Below are 16,549 nucleotides of genomic sequence, written 5' to 3' on the forward strand. Positions count from 1 at the left end.
GAAAATGATTCGGTTCTTCACTATGATGACCATCCTCAAAATTATTATTACTACTACTAGCTTCATTTCCCCCATAACCCTCTCCATGTTGATACCAAATGTAGTACTGTGGTGTAAATCATCTGTTTACTAAATGCTTCCATACAGTTTCACTACGTGCAAATTTTGAATTCTTGCATTTCCGACAGGGGCAGAACATCTTACCGCTTTCCTGTGTGATCGGTGTACAACCCGCCTGCTGCATGAATGTCTCTAGCCCGCTCAGAAATGTGTTCATCACCCTCCCGTCGGAATCTTTGTGCAAATACATCCAACTCCGTAACTCGTAAATACTACCGCCACCGGCCATTTTTTTCTTAGATTTTTTTTTGAAATCTTTTTTTCTGATTTTTTCGGATTTTTTTTTTCCGTTTGTGTGTTGTGAGGAAGAGAGTTGTGGGAAATGACATATATATAGAGAAATTTTCGAGTTGGGTAGTTGAAATATAACTACGAATTTACAAGGAATATTTTACATGGATTTTACATGGTTTTAACATAATATTTACAACGACTTTACGACGAAATTAGGTAAGTTAAAACACATTGAATACACGTTTTCACCTAAATATAACGGTAACATGTTTCGTTGTAATGTCCATGTAATGATTACGACGTATTTCTCATTCCACGTACATTCGTCGTAAACTTACATGGATTTTACGACGAACACAATTAGTCGTAAATTTACATGGCGTTTACGATGAAAGTTGGATTCCTCGTAACTGCGTTGTAAACACCATGTAAATTTACGACGAAAATATTTTCTTTGTTATGGGCACGTTTTCTTGTAGTGTTAGTTGTTATTTCTTAAAATTTGACATTCATATTAATTTTGTTATATTATTTGGTGTATATAATATATATTGTATAGAACTAAAATGTAGTTTTAGATATAATAATATTAAATCTCATCAAAAATATATATTGTTAAAAAATATAAAAATAATTCCATTGTGAATATAAAACAAACAATATAATAATAGGTTCTTACTTATATAAAATTTATATATATAAATTATTAATTTATAATTTTAATGGGACCATGTGTTTATATAGAATTTTCTAAAAAATATTATCTTATTATTTTATCGATTTGTATCAAATTTTGAACCGGCCCAAGTTGGGACCGACAAAATTTATTAATGTATAGAGATTATTAATTTATCGAGTATTAATTTATAGAGGTTCTACTGTACCACATATACTTCATTCTTTCTTTATATGGGTAAACTATACAAATATATTAAATAATTTTCAGTTGGTTTTCTTTAGATATATATTTGTTTTACGAACACTACTTTATAACCTTTATAAAAAATACTACCTTATAACACCTCATAAATTATCTAGATTGCACTATATACATAATATCATACGATTGTAATCTTAATACCAAACCGGTTTATTAAACAAGCCTACTATCTATAATATTAAAAGAGAAGCATTCTTAAAAATATATATATACTTAAACAAGTTTGTTGTAAAATTTCATTAGACTTAGTGGTAACCATCATAGGAACAATAGGAATAGATAGGAAAAAGAAATGAATATGAATAAAATTTTAAGAATGATGAGGAATGATGGTTCATTATCAAAATTAATGAGGAATTGATTTGTACTATAATTCTCTGCAAACAAATGAATGCAAAAGAAAACATATTCTTCATGAATAGTAAAAAGTTTAAGGAATATTAAGGAACATTGGGTTCTTCCTCATTCTGTTGGTCACCAGTCACACTCTTAACTATTTTTTTGGTCTTACCTTATATTTCACTAAATATGTAAATACTTTACATAATTTAAATGAACTCATTTATTATTCTCCCATAATCTATTATATAATTACTCTAACAATAAATCTCCATAAATATAAGACGGATTATTCAAACATGTTTACACATGACGTGATCCTAACCACATATAGTTCCATTAATAGTATAAAACTAGGATAAGATCTGCGCCTTGCGCGAGATCAACATTATATATATAAATTATTTTATGTATTAAATATTTTTACATATTATGAAATAATAAATATATATTAAATAATTAAAAGTTAGTACCTATTAAAAATATAATTAAATTGGTGCGAACATATAAATCAATTTTATTAATCCAAAAAATATTTTTTTTATATTTGATAGGATATGTTATTAAATTTTAATGATACTAACATAGATAATATATTTTAGTATTTTTAATATTAATGTCTATTAAATGATGATTTCTACTCATATTGTTTTTTTTGATCATTTGTATCTTTTATAGAAAAAAATTTAAATTACTGATAACAAAATTTTCATTGTGGGATTAATAGTTTTAGTAATTTATAATTTCAAAAAAAAATAAGTTGTCAAAGATCGTTCAAAACTTTTATCAAAAAAATTGTTCAAAGTAAATTTTGAAACTAAAATATTGTATTTATATGGTTTATAGTTTAATTTAAAACGATATATATATTAATCTTAATAATTAATTACATTAGACTTTTTACTTATATAATTTTTGTAATCATTTGCATATTGTCATAAAAAAATTCTAAACCATGGATTATAAAATTTGAATGTGAGACTTTTAACAGTTTTAGTAATTTATAGCCGTTTGTAAATATTCAAAATATAACATATATATAAAAATCTAAATTTTTATTATATGGTTATTGTGGTTGTTTAATTTATTTAATAACTTAAAATGAAACAAATATGATAGAAGATACACTATTTTTTTTTATCAAATCTTTATTATTCAAAATAATTAATTGTCATATATACTTTAGCCACATTAAGCAATTCCGTAAATTTTATTTAAGAAAATAATAAAGTACATTAATGATGAATTTACTGTTAGTTTAATAAAAAACTTATTATATAATTAGATGGACCAACATATTTCTCTAATGATTCTAAGAATCATTCTAGTAATGACATGTGGCTACAAAAAAGAAGTTGTACTGCGTCTCAAATAATATATAGGGATTTTCAATAGTTTAGTTATATTTAATATATGTTGTAATAGAGAATCCTCTGGTATATAACATTTTTTTTTCATTTTTACGTGAATTGAAAACTAAAAGTCTTAATGTCAACTATTCAACTATGAAACGTTAATTTAATTAATTACATGCAATCAATTATTAGGATTTGATCTTACATTCTTATATATGAACTAAATGACTTATCATAAAAAAAAATATCAAATGGATCTAAACGGATTGGAGATTTAAATGAAATTAAAAACAAACTGGTTTGAATAGAACATGTTTATTTACTTTACAAATTCTAACAATGAATATTATATGTTTTATTGAATTTTCACAAATGTAAAATATTCTAGCTTAAAATCGGGTAGTTTAGGCTGTTTGGAAAAAACTATAGGATAAATAATTAACTATTAATTATTTGAATAAAAAATATTTGAGTCATTATTTTTTTTTGTGCATAATTTGCTTTATTAATAATATTTTTAGGATATTTGATTATTTAGAAATTAAATATAATTAATATTTGTAGGTATATAATTCTATTTTAAAATTTTAAGCACTGGTTCTCAGTTCAGTTTCTATTTTTCGGTTCTAAAAATATAGGAAATGCTCGGTTATTTATGAAATTCAGCTTAATTTTTGGTTTTTTTCTTCAGTTTGGTACGGTTCAATGCACCCGGATAAATGTACCCAAACATATACATTATCTTATATAAAAATTATATAAGAAGAATTTATTTAATTTCAAAAATAAACATGCGTTTTCTAAGCGCGTGTCAAAATCTAGTGAATTATTAAGCCAATGGACATTTTATTTTATTTTCTTAATCGACTAAAAACAGTAGAATTATCCTCCATATAAAAGAGACTATTTTTCTGACCATTTAGTTATGATATTTCAACACTTATATTAAGAAACTAGTGGTTTTCCCTGGCTACGCCCGGGTTTCTTATATAAATTTTAGTTTAATTTAATCTATTATATTACTATTTGAATATATATAATGCATATCTATCAATTTTCACAAAATATAAATTATAAAATGAATTTAAAATTATTAGAGTGCAAACGAATATAAATTTGAAAATAAATATTATATGACTTAATAACTATATGTTGTTGATTTACTTTTCTTATAAGTTTTATTAATGCTTTAGACGTACTTTTCAATTAATTTTATTTCCCATACTTTTTATTATTTAGAACGACTTGTTTCAATAAAATTAAATATTTTTATTGATTCGAGAAAGTAAAATTTGGGTTTTGAAAGTAAAATTTGGGTTTTGTTAGTTTACGGTGTTTCATTCTTTTTTACGATTAGAATACAGACCTCTCATCCAAATGAAATAAGATTTAAATATATAGATTGTATTTTTACTTGTCGTCATTATTTTGTTTTGAAGATAAAACAGTAATTTAATAGATACTAAAACTAAATGCTTGAAATTAATGTATGATGTTTCAATTTTTAATTTTCAGTAAAATAATAATTATTTATTTTAAAAATATATATTTTTTTAAAAAGTGTATTTCAAAATTTAATCCTTCAATTTATATAATTTCTAATTATACTCTCACTATTTCATAGAAAAATCGTATTCATGAAACAACTGAAGGTGATGATTTGGTTAAAAAGTTTGAAAAGTTGGTAGAAGGTGAAACAAAATTAAGTATTGTTTTCGGTTTAATATTTAAGGGATGAAGCTGAGTTTATAAAATTTTATTAATGCTGTATGAAATATATTTATATTTTTATAAATGATTTAAGAGTCTTAACTAAGATTTTTTAATCACAAACTTAATATGTAAATTGTTATCTTTTAAGAATAAATTTGAAACTGGTATCAAATTCGTGGTAAATTTGAAATTCCCCTATTTTAGAAAATACTATGGCCAAGTTGAAAATATTGCAAGAGAAATTAAATAACTCAAATAAAGCTAAAACGAAAACTAACAAAATACTACCCATATTTTTTATATTTTATTTTCTTAAGAATATTCATGCCTAGTAACTTTTTATTTGTGGTGAACATAAACTCCGCTAGCATGTTTATTGGATAGCATATAAAAGTCTTGCGTTTTGAAGTATTATCTTAAGATATAAAAATGATTGACCGTGTGTGTATCAAATGAAATAGACGAACTTAATATTTGTTAGTATAGCATTGATGTTTGTTTTGGAATTTACTCCGTATCTGTAAGTTGCAGTTGTGTTCTTTTTTTTAACATTGTGTCAAGAATGTTTGTCTATGTACTTTTTGATGTCATTTATGGGGTTTCACATATTTTTCCATCGTCTAAAGATACATAACTTAAAATAAGATAAATATAATATATAAAAAGTGAGAGATAACATCATATCGAGAGAAAAAGGCGAGCGAGAGAGTCTTAACGCGTGAGTTCCGTCGAGCGGCGCGTGGTGGCTCGTTCAGCACCGCCGCCGGTCACAACCTCGGTATTTCTTCCTCTTTGCGTGGTTCTAGTTCGGTTTGTGACTGTGACTCAATTTTGAGAGATATGCTTGGATCAAATCAATGAAACCCTAGATCTATTGTAGATTTTTGATAAAAGCTCCGGATCTGATGATTCACGGTGTGGTCTAGCCACAAGGCTTTTGTTTAGAAATCTGTGCTTGGGTTTGGTGAATTTTGTTGTGTTGCATATCTCTGGATTTCTTGTGTGGCTCTCTCCTTTTCAGTCTTAATCTAAGTGGGCGGAGTTTGTCGTGGATTCCTCTGATCCGTCTTTATGCCGTTCGTGGCCTGTGCTCTTGGTGCTCCGGATTAGGTGGGCTTGGCTCCTAGTTGTTAGTTCAGATCTTGTGGAGATTTGATTTTGGTGTGGCTTCATAACTTGGCGTTTCTCAGTCGTGTACGACTCATCTGTTTTCGGAGGTTGATTGAATCTGAAGGTTCTCCCTTACCGGTTTGTGAAGCTTGTGTTACTTGGTTCTTGAGGTGTATCCTCGTTGTACTAGGAGGGAGTGGTTTTACGGTGGTTTGGCCAGGGGCATTCCCGTTTAACAACTTTCATAGACTCTCTATCATTTAGATTTCTATGATTTGTTGACCGTGCTATCAGTGGTCCATGAGTCTTGTTACTCAGCTTAAAATGTTGGTCTGTAAGTGCCCTGGTTTGTTATTGTTTGGGCTTCGGTTGCCCTTTATGTGTTCTAGTTTCCGGAGACATTGTGTTGTCTGTCGGATTAGCTAACCACGGCATATCTTCGTCCGTTGGTCATGTATGTTTCATCGTTTGATAATATAATCAGTTGAGGAAAAAAAAAAAAGATACATAACTTTTGTTGGGTTTGTTTTGGTTGAATCTGGTTGCCTAATTGTTAAACAATAGAAGTTGGATTGGTTTTATTTAATATGGTAATAGATAGGTGGACAAATATTCGTCAAATGATGAAAATAATTTTGGTAGCTTGTAATAGTAGCATGTGCCGGACCGGTCAACTATATTGTAGCGGTGACATGTAATAGTTGCTCTTATACCTCTGTAATATTAGAAACGGGTTTATTACTTGTAGAACTCGACAATGACTTTAGTTGCGGAGGAGTTGATCAAGTGAGATAAACCAAACATTTATCTATCGAACCCTTAAACTGTAAACTGGAAAAAGATAAGCACCAGAACAAAATAATCAACTGAAGATGTAGACGTAATATTACATGTATGTAATATGTATATTGTAGTTGTTGCAGAAGTTAAGCTCAGTTTGTTATTTCCATTTTGGTTGTCTTTAGATAAGATTCAGAAGAAAAAATATTTAGGTAAATCAACATAAGTTGTTATTTCATCAAATACCGAACCTTTCCAAGAAATAGGCACGAGAAGCCAAAATGAAAGAATAAATAGCCTTACAGTCATTGCATGAGTTACAGGTGAACAATGAAAAACCACGCTGAAGCTTCCTAGAATATTTGGAGCAAGAAATATAGCACCACCCATTGGTTGTTTCAATGGCCTCTACTTTGCTGGTGAAGAGTAGTCTGTAGTGCATTGAGGCTACAAACGTTAATAATATAATACTTGTGATAACATTTAGCAGAATGGACCAGGAACGGAATGCACATGCGGGGAACAATGGAGGACATAAGCGTTTAGCTCAGAGACCGTCATAGTTTAAATTTTCTGAACACCGCCATACTTTGTCGAACTTGTGAGCAGTTCATGTCAGGGTCACCCAAACTGCTGTGTGAATATACCTTTAGTTGCAAGTTTAAAGACATCTAACCTCGGGACATCACATTTGAGCAACTTACCAATCTAACCTGAGCTTAAACATAATGAGCTTCTAAGTTCCCGGCTGATTAACATTGTATCATGAGAACATTTCTTTAGCTAGATCAGCACACAGACGTGCTGCTATTCTAGCAGCAGGTGCTGAATACTTATTAGTATGTGTCGGCAGTGAAGTAGCTGGCAAACAATAGGAAAATTATGAGCAGTGAAAGACAAAATAACACAAACAAATCATGTTTTGCATGCTGAACCCTGAAACATTACAGGTAAATTCAAACCTATAGAGAAGCTGGCTTGTGATATTAACATGCTCTGAAGTGTAGACCTTAAAATTGAAAGAAAAAAATCAGTTAACGACTTGTTTGTAAAAGTAAGGAAATAAACAAACTACTCGCAGGTAGATATGTCTCTAAGGAAATTAAGTAGCAGCTCACCATCTGGAGCTCTTGCGAAATAATTGCACGAAGAAAAGCATTGGAGATAAATAAATTGTATTGACGTCAACAGATATCTCACGAAACTGTAACAGTAATAAAATCATACTTCTGAGTGCAACAACATTATCTCCTCGAAACCAATAGCTGTCGAGCTAGTTGCAGATGAATTTCCTAAGATCAAGATAAAAGAGACGTGAGCACGCTTAGTGTTACTTGAAGTTAGGTAATGTGGAACGAAATAGCAATATATCTTAACGACATGTTCGAAAAGAAGCAAAATCTTACCTCCGCATTTCTCTTCGACTTCGGTGAGAGACAAGTGTCTTTTAAATAACAGAGATGCAAAATATCCATGTCTCAGACAAATAATTGCAGATACTGGTAATGATAAGATCAGAAACAAAAGTATTCAAACATGAAAAAGTAAGCAAAATATACATAACAATGAACCATATCACCAGGATTTGCCATGGTGCAACTGAAGCAACACCATTTCACAAACTCAACTGGCATCTTCTGATGCACAGGTTCCCAATCACAACTATAGCCGTCCTCATCTTCTTCATTCAGCAATGCCTCTGCACCGTGAATATCTTGAAACGTGAACTCTCCTCTTGAAACCATAGCTGTTTTCTGCATAAGACATTAACAGATACATGAATCCAAAAAATTCATGGCAGAAATAGTTAAACGTACAGAGGAAAATCAATGGTTTAAAATTACGGATGATGATACCCCGTGTCTCCATTGCTAAGCTCATCGAGATGTGTTTCACCACCGTTGCCATGTTTTCTTTTTGAACCCACAAAAGAACTCTCGAGATTTCTACACCATTGTTACCTCACCAGTGACCGGGACTACTAACCAGTAATCTTCTCTGGGACAAAGTAGAAAAATTGTAGCTTCCAAAAATTAATGTGGAGAGACAAATCAAAACCGAAACTTGTTTTATTAACCTGCATTGCCTCCAATTGTTTTAAATGTCGTCGCAGTGGTGGCTCTATATTTCTCCTGTAACCATGGATTTTCCTCCAAACCTTTTCTAAAAGCATAAGATTGTTAAGCCATATATATGATAGAAAAAAAAGAAACCGAAGAGAAGCCGGTTCTCTGAGTCAGGCATCAGTTTCAGTTTCACTTTCACGCTTCACACCTTGCGAGCTTCCCGCCTCACACCAAGTATGAGTTTGCAGAGTTAATGCAGCCTACAAAAGAGAAATCTAAAAGATAGATATTGCCACCAGAAGGTGTGTATTAATCACGTGCTTTACTGTCGGTGTAGGCAAGGCATATAAACAACACGAAACAATACTAAATCGATGCACTTTCACAATTTCTCCCATAACTGGAGCTGTTTATAATTAAAATCACCAAACTCAAAATTATAGGAATTGCGTCCAAGAAATGAATCTCGTCAAGCTCAAGATCTAACCTAGGTTTTAACGCCATCGCTGGAAAGAGTAGTGTTCGTTCAGAGAGGTTGCAGAGATAAGACCAATTGTGACTTTCTTCCCCGTAATCTTGGAATGTCGACGGCACTGCACACAGCACACCCAGTGAGTGTTGATTTTAAATGGTACATACTCTTGCGAAAATATTAAAGTAATTAAAAGAAAGATTTTCAAGATTCGCTACCTTCTCATTGAGGAACATGAAATCCACACTCATAAGTTCCCCAGATTTCTTAACATTCCTAGCCTCCCAAAAACGAAGGAGACTTGTGACAACTCTGTCCTCGAGACGACCAGCCTTCAAATCAAGTGGAGCTGAGTAATCACCATTCTAAGAACTTCTACTTCTAGGGTTGTAGCAAGAATATGATTCGTAAGACGTTTGAGATTTCTCCTGAGGCCCTAGAGACTATAGTCATGTTCTTTTGATAAACGCTGTGTTAGCGTCTGCGTCTATTTTTCGCTCTGTATTTCCGTTACTTTAAAAGCAAGATTGCTGAAAAACCACTTTGCCTATGTTAATTATAAGAGACGCAGCGTTATTTTTGGGCTGATAATTGATCGCTAAAAATTCTATTCCGCACCTTGATCTTTCTAGGGCTATTTTCACTAGGCCGACTGAGTGACTCTTACTCAACTTCGATGAAATCAGTTACGACTCACGCGGCGACTATTTTTTACTGTTACGGCAACACTTTTTATGTTATCACCATTGTCCGCGTCGTTTCACACGAAGCAGCCACCGTAAGATTTGGAGTCGCTGACGCGAGAAGCTGCGTTAATCAAAAGAACAGAGCTTATATATATATATCCAATTCGATTGATGGGAGGAGAAAAACATGTATTGATGACGAGAAAGTGGGTGAATTAATTGAATGCCATCAATGCTAAGTCACTCTGTAGAAGGAACTGATGGAAGACAATATGAGGAGAGTTACGGCTTGCGACGACAACGAAGAAACCCAACAAAAAACAAATGTTGATTTTAAATTCAACAAGCCCAAGACGTTTAATCATTTACTGAAGAAAGAGACTATGCAAGAGGAAACCGCTGACGTGTCGCAAAACTCCCCTATGTGACTGATGACGTGGACGTCTGAGAGGGCAGATAAGCCAACTTTATTATTATAGATAAATTGACATCGAATTCAATTTTTTTTCAATAATACTCTTCCCCAAATATTTTTCTTTTCTATGTAAATTTTTGTGGCCTAACTACAAACATATTGTTCATTACCATTTTGGACCACCAAACTAAATACAGAAGCAAAATATCAAATTATTTAGGCCCAATAGATTAACAAGCCTAAGTCATACTCAATTTTCACGTGGTTGACTTTCTCGTGGCTCTCTTCGTCCTGGCCCATTAAGTCATTTTTCAAACATCCAACCATTTCATCCCTAAGGTGGACCCACTTCCTCTACCTCTCCAGATCAATCATGGCCGCATTCAAGACAGTAACCGAATGATGTCCGGCCACTCCTTAACTCTATATATATGACATTCTTCACTTAAATGGCTCTCAAATTCTCTACTCTAAATCCACAAATAACCTATGCAATCTCTTACCATCATACTATCCTTCTTATGTAAATGCAAGAACTAACCCACAAAGTAAAACACAGAGTACACCAGAGAATATCTCTACAAAGATATGTGTTATTACTAATATTCTTTTAAAGTGAACTTACAAGTCTCTCTTTAAACAAAACTCAAACAAGATCAAGACCCTTCTTGACTTGCTCCCCTAACCTCATACATCCTAAGATCGAATACAAGATCTCTAGAACATCTACCCCTTAGCCGTTAGTGTTATTCACTCGCTTACAAGCTTAGTGAACTCCACTTGCTTACAAGCTTAGTAAACTCCACTCTTATGCTAAGAATACAATTCTCTCAACGACCCTAATCCACAGGTCGAGTATGACTATATATACAATACAGCCAAGTCGACTATCCACGCCTATCTACCCAATATTCACTATCTACCTAAATATGGTAAGTTCCCTTAAACCTCTCCAAAGTCTTTAAGAAACTTCCCATCGTGAGATCTCCCTTCTCTAAGGTGAATCTCTTCAAGCTTGCTCCCCAAGATGTCTTCGCATTAACTTCGCCTTGGTCTGCAATCCATTCTTCAAGTCGTAATCTTCATCTTGACTTGTTCATCCGCATGTACACTTCTCTGTTGCAGACTCTGCTCCATTCGCTGTTGTACTTGCGTCTATATCAGAACATCCATCTGATCTTTGCACCTACAATCTCCCCCTTTTAGCTTTGGATGCCTCTCAAGTACCTGCACAGATCCGCTCAAACAACCACACACATTCGAACACATATATCCTGAATAATACGTGCATTAAAATGAAGGTTCAAAACATGCAAGTTCAAGAGTTAGAAATAAACATAAAACCAAAACAAAAAACAACAACATTGTTTTATCTCTCACTCCCCTATAATTAAAAAACGAGAAAACTAAAATTTTCTCCCCCATAATCTAGTTCTCCTGATCAAGTCTCCCCATGTGTCTTCTGAGTTTAGATCCACTGAATGTTCTGGAATGATCTCTCTAGAGGCAAAGCTCGCATACCTTTGCTCTGCAAGACGCTATGCACTAGTCAATCCTCTCTTGATTAGCTCAGATGGTGCTGCACCTGAAGTTGTTTTGTCCTTCGTCTGAGATTTTATTCCTGAGGCAGAGGTTTTTCTGGTCGATTTTCTCACAGGATTGCTCTGGGTTGCTGATGATGGAGCTTTCCTTTTTTTTCTCTTTCTCCTTAACACTGATTGATGGTTCCACGTCTTCAGCATCAACTTCCTCAACTTCATCTGAGTCAGTGTTCTCCGAGTCATCTTCTTCCTCAGATTCAACTGAAGAGACTTCGATCGCTTTGCCTCGATTTTCCTTGCGAGCCTTAGTTGCATCAGCTTCCTCTAGAATCGCTTCAGAGGATTGTTTGCTTCTTCCCTCCTTCACGTTCTTCTTCTTCCTTCCCACCGGTTCTGACTCGCCATCTGACTCAGAGACCAGTTGTTCGGCTGCAGTATGAAGATCTTAACATGGATTGAGACGTCTGGATTTGTTGTGGCGTCGTTTGCTCATCATCAGAGTAGTCCACGAGACTCAACAGCGGTGGGTTTGAAGCTTTACCGGCGGCGGAAGTGTTTTTGTTCATCGACATGATTTCTTGAGAGAGAGAGTTTTCTTTCTTTTGAAACTTTTGAGCTTTAAGAGCAAAGAGAATTGTAGGAGAGATAAGTTAGCTTCTAGGGTTTATCAAGGGGTAATCATTTCCTTTTTGGTGCATTACCCCATGATCTCCTAGATATTCGTCATATCTCCCACTCTCTCTAAAATGGAAGTTTTTCAAATTTTGAAATTTTGAAATCTTCCATTTAGGCTCACACGATCTCTCTTTCCTTTACTCTGATGTCGACACGTATTGTCCACTCAAGACTTGAACGGGTCGAATCTTCATTGTTTCACTGTGACACTCGATGACATAGACTAGTGACATTTACTCAATGACCTTTGCTGACACAATCACTTAGACAAAAGAACATTCAGTATATTAAACATGCAAGCAAAGCAATGAGAGAACACATGTCACAAAGGTTAATTATCAATTTTTTTTTTAAGTATAGAAAGATTTATGTTTTACCTTTTCCCGCTAACAGCTGTTCGTCGAGTGATCTAGAGGCTGACATAGCTTCTGCTACAGATGCACTGCTCTACTAGATCATCATCTGATCATCAGGCTTATTTCATATCTAGCTTTCACACAAATATGTCTTTATCATGTCCTGACTCAGTTTTCAACTTTTATTCGTCATGAGAGAGCTGGGGGTTGTTACTTCTTTTCTTCTTTTTCTTTTTCTTTTTCTTTTCTTTTCTTTTCTTTTCTTTTCTTTTTCTCTTTTCCTTTCTAAAATTTCTCTTGTGCTCCCTTTTTTCGATGATGGGAAACACATAACATCTTCTTCCCCTTGTTACTTGATTGCTCTCTCGATGCGAAACCTGTACTTTTTAAGATCATGACGGCATATTTGGCAGCTCTTTTCCACTACTCACTTCTGATGTAAGACAAAATATGAGCTTTGAGTGCCTTTGCATCAGCCCTTCCATCATCCCATGTACACTTACACAAACTTGTTACATCTCACAAAACCCCAATGGAGTTTCGAAGAGTAACAAAACGGTTAAGATCTAGAGGTTTAGTGAAAAGGTCAGCTAGTTGTAATTCTGTGACAACATGTTCAATCACTACCTGTTGTTCATCGACTAGTTCCCTGATGAAGTGATGTCGAATGTCAATATGCTTGGTCCTTTACTGTTGCACTGGGTTCTTTGATATGTCAATTGCACTCTTGTTGTCACAGTAGACCAGGAATGATCCAGTATCCTTGCCATAGTCAGCAGACATTTGCTTCATCCACATCAGCTGCGTGCAGCAACTCCCCATAGCAATGTATTCTGCCTCTGCTGTAGACAATGATACAAAATTCTGCTTCTTGCTCAGCCATGCAACCAGGTTGTTTCCGAGAAAGAAACATCCCCCACTAGTACTGTAACACCCCGATCCGGCCGACTAGGCCGCGGTCGAAGCCTTACGTCGCTCGGCCCACTTCCTGGCCGAACCTTTTAATTTTCGCCCTTTAGTTATAATATCGCCTAAAGGCGAGGGCTAACTTAGACCTTAGCTAAAGACTTTCTTAGTCTTTTATAGCCTAGATCCTTTCAACAGATACACAGCAGATTATTCTCTAATTAACCATTGGTCTAAAACCAATCTAACACTTGTCTGGTCGAATCACCTTAGCCTTGGTCAGTTTACACAACTACCGATTAGCTTAAAGGTCAATCCTAAACCCAAACCAAGTCATATGATTCTGAGGTTCCATTCCCCTAAACCATTCTATCTAGATCTATGCAAGTATTGCAAGATCTTACCTTTGCCACATCTACGGAGCTCATTAGCTCATCGGTCCTCCATTGACTCGAACTAACCATTCAACTCATTGAGTCTCTTATTGGTCTTTATCTTTGTTCCTGCATTAAACAACTCCCCTAGGTACTTAGTCATTCAGCCAACCATCCCCACAGACATAAGTAACCTTTGAGAAGTCTTTGAAAGGATAAGGATATACATCTGGCCTTTCTTGGCTCATGCACAATCCGAAATCCTTTTGCCTTATAGGCAATAGTACCAAGTCCATCTTATGGACTAACAAAGCTCATTAGATCCTAAGTCAATCAACCAACCATCCTCACATGACTTGGAACTGATGAGTCATCATCTGGCCTGACCGGCCTTGGGACTTAACCCAGACAACAGATATGACTTGTTCATACCAACCGATGCATTCATTAATCATGTTAGTTCCGACACCTTGAACCATCATTCAGAGGCCAGGTCGTCCATACTCAACCAAAATCAGATCTTACACGGCTTTCCTTGAACAATCACACCTAAGCTCAATACTTATGGTCTACGACACATAGTACTAGCCATACACTTCGTCATGACTCTTAGCCAATCTCGAAGTTATCAACACCAAGGTTGATATCTAGAAGCATCACATCAATACTCTTACTCCAGCAATGTGACTATCCATACTAGTGCTTGGCCATCAAACCATCGTCATGAAACATGATCCGACCATTAGACTTGATAAGCCATCATCTACTTAGCAGGTATTGACATAACCGGCCTTCCATTGCCATCATGTGGGTCTACGCCCTACATAAGGCATATGGCGCCTATCCTACTCATCAACCCGAAGTTGATTATAAGATATCCTACTTAGCCTTTGCGGCTAGAACCATCCAACCATAGATGGATCGTCCATAGTCCCGTCTAACCGTCCGGTAAAGATCTAGGTGCGATCGGCCATTTATAAGTCCGGCCCAAAGGCTCACGGACCTTCTTACCTGATGTGGGAACCAAAATTGACACCGTCGAGTTTTGTTAATCGGAGGAAAGCCAAGTTAACCTAGCCTTCCCTAAAGGTCCCGGTTATCTGCTGGGCCACGCACAACATAATCAAGATGAAATATTCGAAAGTAATAAATCGTAAAAGAGCGAGAAGAGAACAAAGAGGTCTTATTTCCGAATTCGCGTTTGAGCGTGTACAACAGGAAAGATCCTAGGCCACGAGAGATGTCGGTATGTTCGCTAGTCTAGCCACCTAAGTTCTAACCTAGTCGAGTCGCAGCTCGGTAGTAAAAACGGAAAAATGCCTAAATTACTCTAAGTATTAAGTTTGCTCTTAGAATGCCCCTTTTCTCTTCGTCCTATGTCCTCCTTATATACTCATCCTTAGGTCGGTTTATTTCTTCTCGGGCCGGATTTGTCGTGAAGCGGGCTTTTCCATATTTCCTTCTTCTTTGTGATTATCTTCGGAAATTTGAAATTTATCTCTCCCCACGGATGAGATAAACCGTCATACCAGTCTTTGGGTTCAAGTCTTTTGGGACCAAAGATGGGCCGTTGTCCGCAATTCGGACCCTCTTTGGGCCGTATCGAGACTTAAGCGTTTTTACGATTTTACTCGCGAAGTAGCCGTTGGTAAAGGCATGGTTCTTCCAACGGAACCCTCTTTCTTCGCATAGCCGAGGCAGTTTAAGTTAACCGTAACCTGCTCTACTACGAAGAATAGGAAACTGTTCGAGAGACATAACCTTCCCTAACTTCCTGAATACTTTCGACGATGTTTTTTAGAAGGAACATTGGTGTCGTATCCCCGGACCCGAAGACTGAGTTATGGAAACTTCGGACGAAGATGCATGGTTATGGGATGGAACCGGGTTCGGAATGGTCCATGGAGAATTGGCCGCGCTCGCCGGGCGAGCCGATCCGTGGCACGATCGAGCTCGCCGGTGAGCCGACCGGCAACACGGTCATGCTCGCCGGGCAAGCTGGCCCATGTCACGGCCGAGCTCGCCGGCGAGTCGACCGGCAACACGACCGTGTTCGCCGGGCGAGCTGGCTCGTGTCGCGGCCGAGCTCGCCGGCGAGTTGACCGGCGACACGGCCGTGCTCGCCGGGCGAGCTGGCCCGTGTCACGGCCGAGCTCATCGGCGACTCGACCGGCAACACGGCCGTGCCTGCCGGGCGATCCGTTTCGGCTGTTCGTTTTCTCGACTTTTGAAGTTTTGACCGAGATTCGGTTTTTCTAAGGACTTTCGGACATCGATTCCGTCGTGACCGATTTTGACCCCAACACCTGATCCGACCCAAAGCCTGGATCCATATCACCGAGTAAGGCCCAAGCCCAAACCGGATTGCCTTGCAACCGATACGACCTTGCGACACAACACTCCGGTTAAACGAATCGTCCGTCTGTTCGACTATGCAGCCGCAGACTGTCCACTTGGTTCGGCCTAA

General features: G+C 35.9%; 1 protein-coding gene and 1 long non-coding RNA gene across 3 annotated transcripts in view; both read right to left on the minus strand.

Moving 5' to 3' along the window:
- Window positions 1–16,549, minus strand: part of LOC106446440 (leucine-rich repeat extensin-like protein 3) — a 38,934-nt gene that overhangs the window by 10,121 nt on the left and 12,264 nt on the right. The window lies entirely within an intron of this gene.
- On the minus strand, window positions 6,187–11,670 carry LOC111201916. Of its 2 annotated transcripts, XR_007318655.1 has the most exons (5): window positions 9,348–11,670; window positions 8,448–9,250; window positions 7,554–8,345; window positions 7,305–7,452; window positions 6,187–7,221 (listed from the first exon to the last, which is right to left on the minus strand). It is a non-coding gene; the product is annotated as an uncharacterized LOC111201916 (long non-coding RNA). The 2 variants fall into 2 exon arrangements; XR_007318654.1 differs by having other exon boundaries at window positions 7,305–8,345.

The sequence above is a fragment of the Brassica napus genome, chromosome C1 (genome assembly GCF_020379485.1).
Source record: "Brassica napus cultivar Da-Ae chromosome C1, Da-Ae, whole genome shotgun sequence".
NCBI classification, from domain to species: Eukaryota; Viridiplantae; Streptophyta; class Magnoliopsida; order Brassicales; family Brassicaceae; genus Brassica; species Brassica napus.